Source organism: Macaca thibetana, chromosome 5 (genome assembly GCF_024542745.1).
Source record: "Macaca thibetana thibetana isolate TM-01 chromosome 5, ASM2454274v1, whole genome shotgun sequence".
In the NCBI taxonomy this organism is placed as follows: Eukaryota; Metazoa; Chordata; class Mammalia; order Primates; family Cercopithecidae; genus Macaca; species Macaca thibetana.
Genome location: NC_065582.1, coordinates 80,890,887 through 80,906,177, shown reverse-complemented (window position 1 = coordinate 80,906,177; position 15,291 = coordinate 80,890,887). Strand labels below are relative to the sequence as shown.

Here is a 15,291-nt window from a genome sequence, read left to right as displayed (position 1 = left end):
ATATTGCCAATTTGAAGGACAAATTTTTAAACCCAATAAATATAAATTTCCTATACTGATATCCCCTCAGCTTATAGAATTCGTAATTCTATCATTGTACATCTTTAAGAACCATGTTACACCATTCTTTCAAGTTTTACAGCTTTGTCAATCAAACATGACTAGCCATTATGCTTTAGCCCTCCTCAGTTCATCTTCTGTTTCTCTAGTTTCCATAAATATTAATTGATAAAAAGGAATTTCCAATCTTGAGTTGAACTGCATAACATGAAATACTGCCTTTTTTTTTTTTTTTTTTTTTTGAGATGGAGTTTCACTGTGTCGCCCAAGCTGGAGTGCAGTGGCGCAATCTCAGCTCACTGCAACCTCTGCCTTCCGGGTTCAAGTGATTCTCCTGCCTCAGGCTCCAAAGTAGCTGGGACTACAGGCATCCGCCACCACACTCAGCTAATTTCTTTTTGTATTTTTAGTAGAGACAGGGTTTCACTATGTTGGCCAGGCTGGTTTTGAACTCCTGACTTCGTGATCCATCCACTTTGGCCTCCCAAAGTGCTGGGATTACAGGCATGAGCCACCATGTCCAACTGAAATACTGCTTTAATAATATTTTTAATTGTTAAAATTGTATATTTTAACACATTTTATATGTCTTATACTTGTTTGCAAACATTTTATTGTTAATTTGGAAGTCAACAGTCACACATTTTAATTCAAGTTATCTAATTGGACTTCATCAATTTGAAATCTGTGATCACTTTGGTTACAAAGTTAAGGTTGTTCCTCCCCAACCCAAAAGTGCTTACTAAGTAATTAAAAAATATAAAGAAGACTTAAGTAGGTTTAACCTAATTAGTAAAATCACTTATTTATTTATTATTTATTTTTATTGATATGGCATAGCTATAGAAATTATGTGGTATATGTAACATTCTGATATCTGTATAAAAGGTAGAATGATCAAATTAGGATAACTGGGATATCCATCACCTCAAACATTATCTTTTGTTCTGTGAACATTAAAATTCTTCCCTTCTAGCTATTAATAATCTATTGTTAGCTACAATTTCTCTACTGTACATACTACAACTTATTCCTTCTATCTAACTGTATTTTTATACCCATTAACAACTTCTCTAGGGGGATCATTTTAAAGAGACTCAATAACCCTTCCACCAAATAAAAAGGGACTCCAAGCAATTATATACCTGTTAAAGGTGTTTGTTTCTGATTTTAAACTAATCTAATAATTAAAGCAGTTGCAGGAAAATCTCTACTTGAAAACACTGTACTAACGGGTAACATGAATTTAAGAGAAACTGAGCAGATCATTATGCTCAATTCACTAGTTCAGACATGTCTTCATCATAATTAGTTTGAATTAGTAAGATCTTACAATATTATTGACTAAAATGCATGTGGAATCAGTTTTCTCCTGAAGCAAATATTCATATTTTTTTAAAATTTGAGGAAGTGCCTAAAACTGCACAATGTGAACTGCTTAAAATGTAAGTCCATATCTGAATAGTTAAGAGGGCCCCCACAAAACACTTGTGTATGGTGGCTCTACCCATGATGTACACTAATTTTGAACTTAATATTTTTTACAAATTAGGCATAAAAAATATGTGGCTCCAATGGGAAGGACTCCCCTCAGGAAAATTAGAAATAATTACCCTAGTAATTCTCCTTATACCCTATCATTACAACCTCCATCCAAAAAAAATCTTACAGGGGGGAAAAAAAAAGCAAAGGAAAAAAAATCACACTTTTTTTTGGAAAATGATACAATTTCCATACTAGATTTTCCCTATTTTATAATTATCAGCTCTTCATTAATGGCAAAACTTGCATAGCTCATATAGCTCTTGGCATATATTAAATAGAGCGCCATTATCAAAGCCACACGATTTTTCTCTAAACACCTCAGCACAAACATCTACGCATATAAATGTGTAAAAGGTTAAACAAATCTTTTAATGCTTTTCAAGTGTTAATGATGCAGTTTTCCAAATAACAGAATAAGCTTCTTAAATACATGGAATTTAGAATGCTAGAAGTGGGGGTGGGTAGACATGGGGATAGGAGGAGGTTATTATAAACTCTTTTTAAAATGGAAACATAAATCTCAACACCCAAATGTTAAAATGAATAGATTTCAAATATACTTTAGAATAATAGCTTTTAGTTTCATTTTGAAATTCTCATAAATAAGCATAATTGCCGAACAATCTATAAAGGTATTTTCTTAGGGTACTTATAAAGAGTAAACACTGCGGAAATCTTCTGGATATATTCTTTTTTCCAGAGCACCACCTTAAGGAACTTGCATTAGCAGGCAGCATCTTCTTAATGTCTGACCTATCCCTCCAGTCATACAGCTCAGAATCTGGTGCCATGAATTTTTGCTAAATTATGCTATCCTTGCTCTCCTCTTAATTTTACGGTTTTCAACACAGATTTGCTTTCCTGTGGGAAGGAGATAAGAAGCCGAGGATTTTAATTTAAGCCTGGCCTTGTCTTATATTTTGCAAGATGGATAGCAAAAGCAGTACTAGTAGGTGTGTTAAAGCCAACAAGGATTATGTCCATTTTTGTGGCCAAATAATGAAAGTAATATGAAATTTCAATAGCATGTGTGAGCAGAATTCCAAGGGTTATGGTTTGCTTCCCACCACCCATCTCCACTACATATATAAACAGAACAAAGTGGATTCCAACTTACACTGCAGATATGTGGCACATTGTCATCACGGTCAAGAGTCCTCAGCCCACAAATCTGCGGGTTTCCTCTGATTTCAGGAGTTACTGCCCCTTGACACTATGTGCACACACAAAGTGAGAACCCTGGCACTGCTACTTTGGTTAAGTTTTGAGACAGCCAGTATAACCATTCTTAATTCCATTCATTTATGTGGTATGTATTTTCCTGTGGGGAGTAGGTAAGGGGAAGAATAATCAACCAACTATCTAAGTGTTTGTAGACAAATTAAGTGGCTACATTATATGCAGAGTTATACATGCCCGTGTGCATTTGTATTTATTAAGCACCTAAAATGTTCCAAGCACTGTTCCAGCACCAATGACCAACACACAGATAAGGTCTCTAACTCATGCAGTTTACTTTCTGGGGCTCTGGAAGTGGGATCAAGCAGCAGAGGGTGGGTGTTGGAAACAATGAATATCTAAAGGACAAAAAAAGACAAGCAAAATCTGAAAAGGCAGCATCAAGTATTATGAAGAAAATGAACCTGGTGATAGGAGAAAGTATGTATCTAAGAATATGCCTTTGTATTATGTTTAAGCTCTAAGAAACCTAAAGTACATTTAGTAGCTTATTTTAGCTCCATATTTTAATTTTACAGACTGGAAGCTGAGAAACAGAGGTCATTAGGGAATGGATGGCTCAAGTCAGGACTACTGTACAAAATAGTACAGCCCTGCTCACTACACAACTCCAGTAACACAGGGACACTTTGAGTACAATAGGAATGAACCCCCTGGGTTGCCCAATACAGTGGAATCAAGCAGCAGAGAAATTCCATCCTTTTGGCTCTTACTCTGTGCTGGGTACTGTACACATAGTAAGTACCTCACTTAATAGAACCCAAGTCTCCCTATTCCTACTCAGGTGCTTTCCCTACTACACATCTTGCTGTAAGGGAGGGAAGGAGGGAAAAAGGATAAAAATCACCTTGTTTTTTCATTCACAGATACAATCAGGTAAGTCTTAGCTTCCAGCTAAGAATCACCAGGTAGTCCTAATGTGTGCTCTGTTTCATTATCCCAGGGTAACAGGATGCACGGGTACTCCAGCTTTACAAGATACCTGGCAGCCCTAAGTCACCCCAAATTCTCCACTTCTGCTCAGAGGTTCAGTGACTTGTTTAAGCTCACAAGGCAGTAGGAGGCCAAAACCCTTTGGTTTCTGATTCCAACTGCACATTATTTAATCTCAGGCAGGTGATTGGTGGGTGAGCCAAAGAAAAGATGAAAACAGTAGATACTTAAAAAAAAAAAAAAAAAAAGAAAAAGAAAACGGAGAAAATATCAAGGATGGCTGTTCAGGGAGAAGCTTGAAACCCTTTCTTAAATTTGCAAATCACCATCAGGCCAACCTACCCACATAATACATAGTAATTATAGCAATTAATACTTATCAACTGCTTACTGTGTGCTAAGCACTTTATCCTCACAACAGCTTTGAGGCAGGTACTATTATTATCCCCTTTTAAAGATGAGGAAACAGGCACAGAGAAGAAAATATTCTTGAAGGGTATGTGCCTTAGCAAACAGCCAAGCCAGGATTCAAATGCAGAAGTCTGGCTCTAGAGGTCAAGCTCATTACCAGTACATCATGTGGCCTTCCTGAAAGCCAAGTTCATAAAATCTTGGACACTGAGGTGACCATCTGGGCCACACCTGACAGCATGTGACATCTATGAAATGGGTGTGTGGTCTCTGTCCCAGGCACAGGAATCACTTCAGACAAAGAAGCACCTCAGCAGAAGTGGTTAGAGCTATGGAGACTCAACTGCAGCCTTTCTCTCCAGGACTGGAAAACATTCCAAGGAAGCTTGGTTGGCTGCCACCCAGGCTGGTCCCTGCAGGTAAGGACCTCTTTGGCATCACAGCCAATAAAACCCACACCTCCTGTGGACACGAAGTGGGTGCCACTTAGGGATCCTGAGAGCCACCCCCAAAGCAGCATTCCCAGAAATGACCCACTCACCGCTGGCAGGAATTGAAGGTGTCATGAAAGCTGTTAGCCTCAGAGGATGTGGTTCTGGGAAGAACTAAAAAGGTGGTTCAACTCCCTACTGGCTAAGGCCTGGGGCCTCCTGGTAAGAGGAGTAACTGGGGGAGAAACCTGCTGGCCGGGTAGCTAGTCCTCATTTTCCACATCTCCAGGTTCTAACTAAACTAAACCCAAAGTGCAGGATCTGGCTGTGCATAAAGGTCTTGAGTTTCAACTGGCTGTGCATTTAATCAATAATCCTCTGGTAATAACTGAATCCAGGGGAATTTTAACACTTCAGGAATTTTCATCTGGCCTTGATTGTCATGAGGTGGCATTTTTGCTTTTCATAAACACTTCAGAAGTCTGGTACTCGTGAGATAAAGCCATGTAACTTCATGTTGCGCCTTTCCCTCCTTTTCTGAGAATCTGAGCTTCTCAAGCCTTTTCAGAAAGAGAGGCAGATTTACTCCAAAAGGATACATTGATTCTCGCATCTAGACCTCAGAAATAAAGTACTGGAAATATTTTCTAAGATGCACCAAAGCCAAACACTTGCTTCAGGTCTGATGTGGCTTTCAAATCTAAGACCCCCTACTGGTGGTGATGCAGCTGGCATTTTTCAGGTAAGAATGAGGCTCCAGGCTCTTAAGATTCAAATGGTCCATGAGTCCACCTCTGGAGGGAAAGGGACGGTCTAGAGACCTGCACTATCATCAGACAACTGAAATGTTTTCTTAAGAGGGGAAGGAACATATCACAGGGAAAGGAATTAACACATGGGTTGCACAGTTAGTAAGTACCAGTCATTACAGTAGTGCTTTTATATACTCTGGCACTCACCCATGTAAGTGGGTATTATTACCCCCATACTTACAGATGAGAAGGCTGAGTCTTTTTGAACACAGAGCTAAGTAATAATTAGTGGAGAGAGGATTTGTGCCGGCATTTGTTTGATATCGAAGTCCCTGCTCTTCCTGCCCCATACTGTTTGGTGCTCAGCTCCTCTCTCCATCTCTGTTCCAAACTACCCCCCAACCAAGTGAATGTGGCTAGCTGTGGGCTCAACTGCAACGAAGCATCTGGACAGGAACAGTGGACCACCGGGAGAAGACTGACGTCCCCAGAGTCAATGAGACTACAAACAGAATGCTGGAAGGGCTCCCTTTTAAAAAACATGGAAAACTCACTATTCTCCACATTCTCTGTAAGGTGATGAATTCCAAACACTACGTCGTTTAATCCTAAAGCCACTCCTAAGTTAGGTGTTAAGATTTCTGTTTTATTGAGAAGGAAACAAGGCTCTGAAAATAATTCATTCTGGGAGCCAAAAGGAGACCCACTGTTTTCAGTAACTGGAGCCTGTAAATAGAGGGAGTGGGGTTAAGGTTAGACGCTGAGAAAAGATCAGGGTAAAGGGAAAATGACATCTAATTATGTAAAGTTGCAACATCCTATTATTTGATTGATTTCACAACATCCTCACCACACCCCTAATCATCTAAGTACTCCATTAATTTTTCATGTTGAAGAAAATACTTTGAAAATTAAGAGAAGGAACTGGAGTCATTCAAGATAAATGAGCCAAAAAACAAACTAAAACTACAATTTGCAATTTACTTACTTGTGCTATTTAGTGGTAAAATAATACAAGTACAGCATTACAGTGGTTAATTCAGAGGTCAAATAAAGGGATGGGGCATAAGTAAAAGAAAGGACCATCAGATTCTCACCAGATTCTAAGGAGGCAAGAGGAAGACGAGGAGAAAGAGAAACAGGATGAGGAGGAGGAGGAAGAGAAAGAGGAGGTGCAGGAGGAGGAGGAGGAGGAGGAGGAGGAGGAGCAGCAGCAGCAGCTGCCTGCCTGGACCACTAGCTGTAGTGGTGCAGGGATTCTATGGGGTATGGAAAACTTCGCAGTGGAAGGACATGGGCAGAGCAAGAGTCCAATGGTTCAACTTTTCTGGATCACAGACATGAAAAATAAGATGAAAGTTGTGTATAAATGTTTTTATACACAAATATAATCACATATCAATGGGTTGGGGCAGAGGAGTTACAGTATGCACAGGGGAGGACAGGGAAAGAAGTGGCCCATGATCCCTAGATTTAAAGCTGCTACCTTACCAAAGCAAATGGACAAATGGGATGGAGAGCAAAGGAAATAGTCAACAATGTTAAGAGACAACCCACAGCATGGGCAAAATTTCTGCAAACTACCCATCTGACAAGGGATTAATAACTAGAATATATAAAGAGCTCAAACAACTCAATAGGAAAAAGTGAAATAATCCCATTGTAAAATGGGCAAATGGTCTGAATAGACATTTCTCAAAAGAAGACACATGAATGGCAAACAGGTATATGAAAAGGTGCTCAACATCAATAATCATCACAGAAATGCAAATCAAAACTACCATGTGACATCATCTCACTCCAGTTAAAATGGTTTTTATCCAAAAGACAGGTAAAACTAACGGTGGCATGGGTGTAAAGAAAAGGGAACCCTTGTACACTGCTGGTGGAAATGTAAATTAATATGATGACTATGGAGAACAGTGTGGAGTTGCCTCAAAAAACTAAAAATAGTACCACCTTATTATCCAGCAATCCCACTGCCAGGTACACTCAAAAGAAAGGAAATCAGTATATCAAAGAGCTATCTGCATTCCCATATTTGCTGAGTACTATTCACAATAGCAAAGATTTGGAATCAACCTTAGTGTCCATTAATGGATGAATGGATAGAGAAAATGTGGTATATACCCAATGAAATAATATTCAGCCACAAAACAGAATGACATCTTTGCATATGCAACAACATGGATGGAACTGGATGACATTATGTTATGTGAAATAAGCCAGGCACAGAAAAACAAATATCACATTCTCGCTCATTTGTGGGAGCTAAAAATTAAAACAATTGAACTCATGGAGACAGAGTAGAATGATGATTACCAGCAGCTTGGGATGGGGGGTGGGGGAGTGGGAATGGTTAATAAGTGCAAAAATACAGTTAGGATAAGATCTAGTTTTGATAGCTAGCACGACAGGGTGACTATAGTCAACAACAATTTATTGTAAGTTTTAAAATAAGTAAAAGAGTGGAATTGGAATGTTCCTCACAATGAAATGATAGATGCTGGAGGCGACGGATACCACAATGACCCCAATGTGATTACTACACCTTGTATGCCTACATCAAAACATCACATGTACCCCATAAATATCCACACCGATTTATGTACCCATAATAATTAAAACCTAGAAATTTTTAAATATCTGCTGCCTTATTCTGAGAGAAGTATTTTACCAATCCAATCACTGCATAATAACTTATTATGATTAATAAGCTGAAGTGTAGTCAGCTTGATGAAAGTAGTATTTGTGCAAGTCACTGGAAAATAATGCAAGGTAAACAAATCAATTAAGGTGAGTGAGAAGTCAGGAGCAAAAGCTTTCTCTGTCTACCATGCAGAGAGCTCAGACCGGAAGCAGCATGAGGCAACCCCAGGGACTCCAGAACCAGAGAGGGGAGGCACTTTTGGGGCGGGTTGGTTCAGCGGGGGACAAATTCCAGAAAGATTTCCTCAGAACCTCATCAGCCACCAATCCTGAATAGACTCAACAAGGTTTTCTGGTGCTGGTCTGGGGACATGTTGGTTGAAAAGGCTCTTTGCCTCCACTGCCCAGGGATGGCATATTAAGAGGGAGGGACTTCCCACAGCCACCACAGCCACACCTCTCTATTACCCAGTTTAGAGGGTGGAAGAGCTCTCCTTGGCATGCAGAATGTCCAGCAGGAAATGACGAATGGTCGCGCCTGAGATATGGACTCTAGATCTCCTGTGGCGGGGTTGCGGGGGTCGGCAAGCTACAGCCTGCCCAAGGTCAAGGTCAGAGAAGTCCCACAGCTACCCAGACGCGAAGTGCAGATGATCTGTTTATATGTTCAGACTGCAAATGGAGGGTGTAAAATTCCATAGGCGAAGCCAACAGACTTAAATCTAATTATTTCCTATTCAAAGGGGGTGCCTTTCACGCTTAAGTTTCTATGAAAAGCATTTGCCTGATTTTAGTTTAAGTAAAACTGATTCTTATTTTAAGATCAGGTGTGAAGGATTTACAGAACAGTAACATAAATGCTTATGTGTACGATTTTGTCCCACCAAGCCTTCTCTGATTTTAATAAGTGCCATATGTATACAGTATTCTCTGCTTAAAATTGGGTGTTTTAATAAGTGCAAAGATAACATTTATGTCTACAGGGGTCCCCATCTTTCTACAGAACTTCTGAAGAGCCTTTCAGAAGTCAAATGGGGAAAATACAACAAATTAATTGGGTTCAGCTACTAACAGTAAGATTGGGACTAAAAGTATGAATAATTGAGAGCTAAAGTTATTGGAAAACTCAAATCATTTTCTACGAACATGTAAATTTGATATTTACACTGTAAGATCAGCATTAAAGATATTCTATAGTGTTGTAGAGTTGTGCTGTCCAATATGGTAGCCATTAGGCATTAGGTCGAGCCCTTGAAAGGTGGCTAGTCCAAGTCAAGACATGCCATAAGTGTAGAATACATACTAGAATTCAAATATTTTGTGTGAAAAGAATGTAAATGATCTCAGTATGTTTATATTGATTACATGCTCAAACAACATTTTCGGCATATTATGTTCAATAAATGTATTACTAAAATTAATTTTACCTGTCTTTACCTTTGGATGTAGCTTAAGAAAACATAATACTACAAATATTACTTGCAGTTGTGATCTGCATTATATTTCCATCAGGCAGTTCTGCTTATAGTTTAAAAATTTGTAGGTGGGATTGCCCCCTTTTCATCTTGTACTCCAATTTGACTTAAACAAAAAAAAAATTGGCGTTTTAAAAACAAAGGTTCCTTTTATGGAAAAGAAAACTTATGGGTAAAAATACTGAAAATCAGAGAAGGTAAGTGGTAGAGCTGGTAATTGAACATTGCATTTCAATATCCCATACTGAGAGTCAAGTCTATATATATGTGTGTGTATATATATGTGTATATGTGTGTGTGTGTATATATGTATGTTTTTATATATGTATGTGTACATATATATAATACTTTAAATTCTGGGGTACATATGCAGAACGTGCAGGTTTGTTACATAGGTATACACGTGCCATGGTGGTTTGCTGCACCCATCAACCCATCATCTACAATAGATATTTCTCCTAATGCTAAAGTCAATATATTTAAAACCAAAAAATATTTATATGACAACTAGTACAGAACTATAACCTTTCATTTTATGGTGTAAAAAAAATTACTAAAAGCAGGGTAGAATGATCCTTATGATTAAATGGTGTGTCTTGAGGCAGTTATATGTAACTTCTTCAACTTGTCAGTCAGCTCAGATAACTTTTACAAATACCTAATACACATTTTCAGATTCGTTACAAGTTACTGATGAACTCATTTCTTGACAGGTAACTATCTTTTCCATTTCACATCATAGCACATTATCTAGAAAGAAAAAACAGAGCTTATCTTGAGTGAAAAATGATGCTGCAGACAACACTATTCACAGGATATATTTATATGAGTCAAGAAAAAAAATAACCTTTTGTTGTAGACTTAAAAACAAAAGCTGAAATGAGTTGGAAATTGAGTCTGAAAACTTAAATGAGAAAGAAAGCAGATTACATAAACTGGGTTCTATGTAACTTTGCATCATCTTAAAGCTCAAGCCAGAAGAGAACATTTTCCCTGAAAACATTTGTTTCAAAGAAGAGGAAGCAAAATTTAAAGACCTTTTAAAAGACATTCAATTCTATTAATAAATTATAAAAAGGAAATATTCTATAGACCATGGAAAACTGTAGTAGCAAAGACAACAACAGCTATTCTCTGCTAGTGAAAAAGGGCACTTCTGTGGATATGAAATCAAAGATAAACTCCATTTTGTTCCATGTATTAAAAATAGAAAATGTTCCTCCTGAAGTTTATTTTTATTTCCATCTCTTTTAGGGGAACATGCTGAAGAACTCAAGACAGATACTAAATGCCTAATCTATATACCTTTCCCAAGAGCAATCTACATTATCCTGAATTTACAGTAGTGTCCAGGAGCGGCTTGTTCTAGCTCAGAGAGCTGATGGCTAAATTTTCAGGAATTTTGAGAGCCTGTTATTATCATGTTGGTAGCCTGAAATTGGTCATGGTAGGATTATTTATACCATGGAAATTGGCACATGTGAAAAGTCCCCTCCCCCTTGAGCTAATTGTTTCACATGTAACAGCACCCCACTGGCAAACGTTGAATCCCTTACTAAATTACTAGGTGAAAAATTCTTTTCTTTATTTCTCTTTGAAAAACAACAGGATCATAATCTTGATCTTTGTCTGAAACTATTTCAGATGAAAAATTTCAAAGATCATCATTTAACATTGCCTGGGGTGACCTGCTTCATGACCCACTTCCTGCTAACACTGGAGGGATGTGCAGGCATTCGTCCCTAATTACTCTGCCTGGTTCCTTGCCTCGGGCCTAGACAGCATTGGGTTTGAGTCACTGGATACAAGGAGGAGCTTTACTGCACAGCAGTGAGAAGAGATCTGTAGAAGATTCACAGGTGTTTTCTTCCTTTTACTTCTCAAGGAAATAGTTAATGTAAGGCATAATGTAAAACGCTTGAAATGATTATTTTAGAAAGTTATCCATAAGACACAAATTTTACACAAAAAAAGCAAATAATTGAGACTATTTCACAAGTGCATTAAATAATAATTAATGCAGCTTTTGACATGAGGCAGTATATCAGAGAGCAGTTTTCCAGGCCAAATGCACACAAGCTGACATTGGGCTAAATACAGCATTATAATAGAGAAAGATGAGACACTTTTGTCTTTGCAGCAGATTCACTCAAGAAACAAATTCTTTCTAGACAATATGAAAATCAGTTTAGGGATTTCTGAAAACCACTGTGAATCTCAGGAAGAGGGGTAAAGAAGTAAAAATAATTTAAGGGCTTACTGAAGAATGTTCTCAAGACAGTCTACTCTTGTATGTAGCAAGAATGGTAAACACAAGTGAGAGGAGTGGGTAGGCAAGATCCTGTGTACGACAAGTTGGAGTTTGTGACCCATGAGCCTTGGATTCCTGCTATCAAGAAATGATAAAGTGTGAGCACTGGATTCCTGCTATCAACAAATGATAAAGTATGGGAATGATTATCTCCAATGCCCTTTCCAGCTACAGTGATCCCGTGATCCCATGGGTTCTAAAGCTTTGAATTTCAACACTCTAATATTTTGTAGTTCTGACACTGTGGCTAAAAGCAGCTATGGAAAAAAGTCAGGAAAGCAAAAGAAAGAACTGCATATGGAAGCCCAGGTAGGCGGATCACCTGAGGTCAGGAGTTTGAGACCAGCCTGATAAACATGGAGAAACCCCATCTCTACTAAAAATACAAAATTAGCCGGGCGTGGTGGAGTGCGCCTGTAGTCCCAGCTACTTGGAGGGATGAGGCAGGAGAATCACTTAAACCCGTGAGGCAGAGGTTGCAAGTGAGCCACAATAGCATACCATTATACTCCAGCCTGGGCAACAAGAGTGAAACCCCGTCTCAAAAAAACAAAAAATGAAAGGACTTATTTACATCTTAAGAATCAGTTTTAAGATGGATCAGTGCCACACCGCTGATGGTGGACACTGGTTTAATGGCAATGTGCACTGGGAATCTGAAAGAACATAAATGGTAATTTGAAGGAACATCAATAAAGCTTACAGAACAGATTTAAGACACAGAGCAGGAGCATTCTGTCATTACATTACTTCAATTATCATTAAAATTACTACTAACCTGATTTCTTCCAGTGTAGGGACCTGTAAGGTTGTGCTAATCACTACAACCTACAGATGAGATGTGGTCATCCTGCCAAAATTTCACAAAGGGCTATGCCCTTTCTTCAGCAAAGGCACCACTCTGTACTCCTACGCCTTCGACCTGCCTCGAATCTCTATCACTAAATTAACCTTCACAGAAAAACTCAGTTGGACAAGTCTGTGATGAGAAAAGTGGCATTCCTCAGTCTCAGAAGAAGGGAAGGAGATGGCAGGCACCTAGAGTCAGTTGCATAGACATAAAGTCAGTCCAAAGACTCCAGCAGATACAGGGATATGATGTTCAGTGGTTCTAAGTTCTATGCCTTGTATGATTACAGAGCTAGGGTGTTACATACAGCAAACGTGGAATAAGAGTCCTGTCTTATTCCAGTGGTCTGGATTCTGGGTCTCCAGTAAGTACTTTATTTCAAAGCGGACACATCTTTGGCAGTGTGGTATAGCTATGAATGAGCTCCTCCAACGAAAGGGTGATGTCTTGAGGGAGACAGCTAGAATTAAACAATAATGAAAACCATCAAATTTACATTAGTTTACAAAGTGCTTCCATGACCCTTATCTCATTTGGATCTCACTATCACCCTGCAAGTCTGCAAGAAAGGTATTAATAAATATCCCATGTTTCAGAGAAGGACAAGAAAGCTCAGCAAAGTCCAAAAGCACACAGTAAGTAACAAAGTAGAACTCAATCCTGTTTTCTTTTGCCAAACCATGATGCAGTCCATTTTCTGGTTCTCTTTTTTTTTTTTTTTTTAATTTATTTATTTGTTATTATTATACTTTAAGTTGTAGGGTACATGTGCATAACATGCAGGTTTGTTACATATGTATACTTGTGCCATGTTGGTGTGCTGCACCCATCAACTCGTCATTTACATCAGGTATAACTCCCAATGCAATCCCTCCCCCCTCCCCCCTCCCCATGATAGGCCCCAGTGTGTGATGTTCCCCTTCCTGAGTCCAAGTGATCTCATTGTTCAGTTCCCACCTATGAGTGAGAACATGCGGTGTTTGGTTTTCTGTTCTTGTGATAGTTTGCTAAGAATGATGGTTTCCAGCTGCATCCATGTCCCTACAAAGGACACAAACTCATCCTTTTTTATGGCTGCATAGTATTCCATGGTGTATATGTGCCACATTTTCTTAATCCAATCTGTCATTTTCTGGTTCTCTAAGAGCACGCAGCTCCTGTCACTACATGGGTCTCAAAAGTTGACCTAGAGTGGGCGACTATAGGCCTCAGAGGCAAGAGTGAGAATTGTCAAGCTGCAAACACGCAGCCAAACAACAAAGAATCACCATGTAACCTTCACCTTCCTCCTAAAATGCTGTCATCATCTGTGTTTATGTTTTAGAAATGGTTATGCAATATCATGTGAATGTGCTAACAAACAGTACAATCAATCAATATATTATTCACAAGCCTTGTGAGTCCCAGGACAAGCTGATAAATGGGATGTCAAGAAAGAATGTAAGCTATTCTTGCATATTCAGAAAAATCCCATCCATAGAACAAAGAAGCATCCATTTTAAGGAATGAATTTATGTGCCTATGTTTTTCACCTTCCCCTTAATTTTCCAGTTTACGCTAATAATGGTAATTTCTTCATGCTCTCAATTCTTCCAGCTAACTAGAAATGCTCAGGATATCTTCTCTACCTTATTACATCTAATTCTTGACAATAATTACAACTTATTTCACCAGAATTTGGATATGTCTATTAAAAGATCTGTGGGAATTCAATTTCTCCACCCACCCTATTTAATCATTTCTATGTGTAAACAGGGAGATACTGTAAGTCAATGTAAATAATGTTTCCTTCTGCTTAACATAACCTGAATTTTTCCTTCTCCTCTACTAATCCAGTTGTTTTCTCTAACCAAATGTGTTAATTTAACTCCCTCTCCCTCTTAAAAAATTCTAAGTAGTTGATATTTCGAGGTTTAAAGATATTCAAAAGAAATAGAAAACAGTTTTGCAGTTCCTAAGAAGGTAAACACAGAACTACCACATGACCCAGTGATTCCACTCCTTCTGAGAGAACTGAAATCATATATTCACACAAATACATATATACAAAATGTTCTTAACAATGTTAAAAACTAAAATCAATTCAAAATGTCCATCAACTGATGAATGGATAAACAAACTGTGGTATATAAAATGCAATGGAATATTATTCGTCTATGAAAAAGAACAAAGTACTGACATTCAATGGATGAACTTTGAAAACATTCTGTTAAGTGAATAAACCATAAAAAGAAAGGCCACATATTATATGATATGTATATGTATATGAAATGTCCGGACCAGGCAAAGCCATAGTAACAAAGTAGATGAGGGGTTGCCGGGGGCTAAATGGAGGAAGTAATTGAGAATGGCTGCTAACAGATACTGGGTTTCTATTTGGAGTGATGGAATTAGACAGTGGTGATAGTTGTACAACATAGTGAATGTACTATAAAAACCACAGAACTGCACACATTTCATGATGAATTATAAGTTATATGAATTATATCCAATTAAACAACAAACCAAAGGCACAAAAACTGATTCGGACTAATTGAAGGCTAATTTTACTTTATACAGAAGGCAAATCCAAGTGAAATTTTACCATGTATACATATTATATCTCTGAATATTGTAATTTCACATGTAGTCATGA

General features: G+C 38.2%; 1 protein-coding gene across 6 annotated transcripts in view; it reads right to left on the bottom strand.

Annotated features, from left to right (window-relative positions):
• Positions 1-15,291, bottom strand: part of LEF1 (lymphoid enhancer binding factor 1) — a 125,207-nt gene that overhangs the window by 42,174 nt on the left and 67,742 nt on the right. The window lies entirely within an intron of this gene.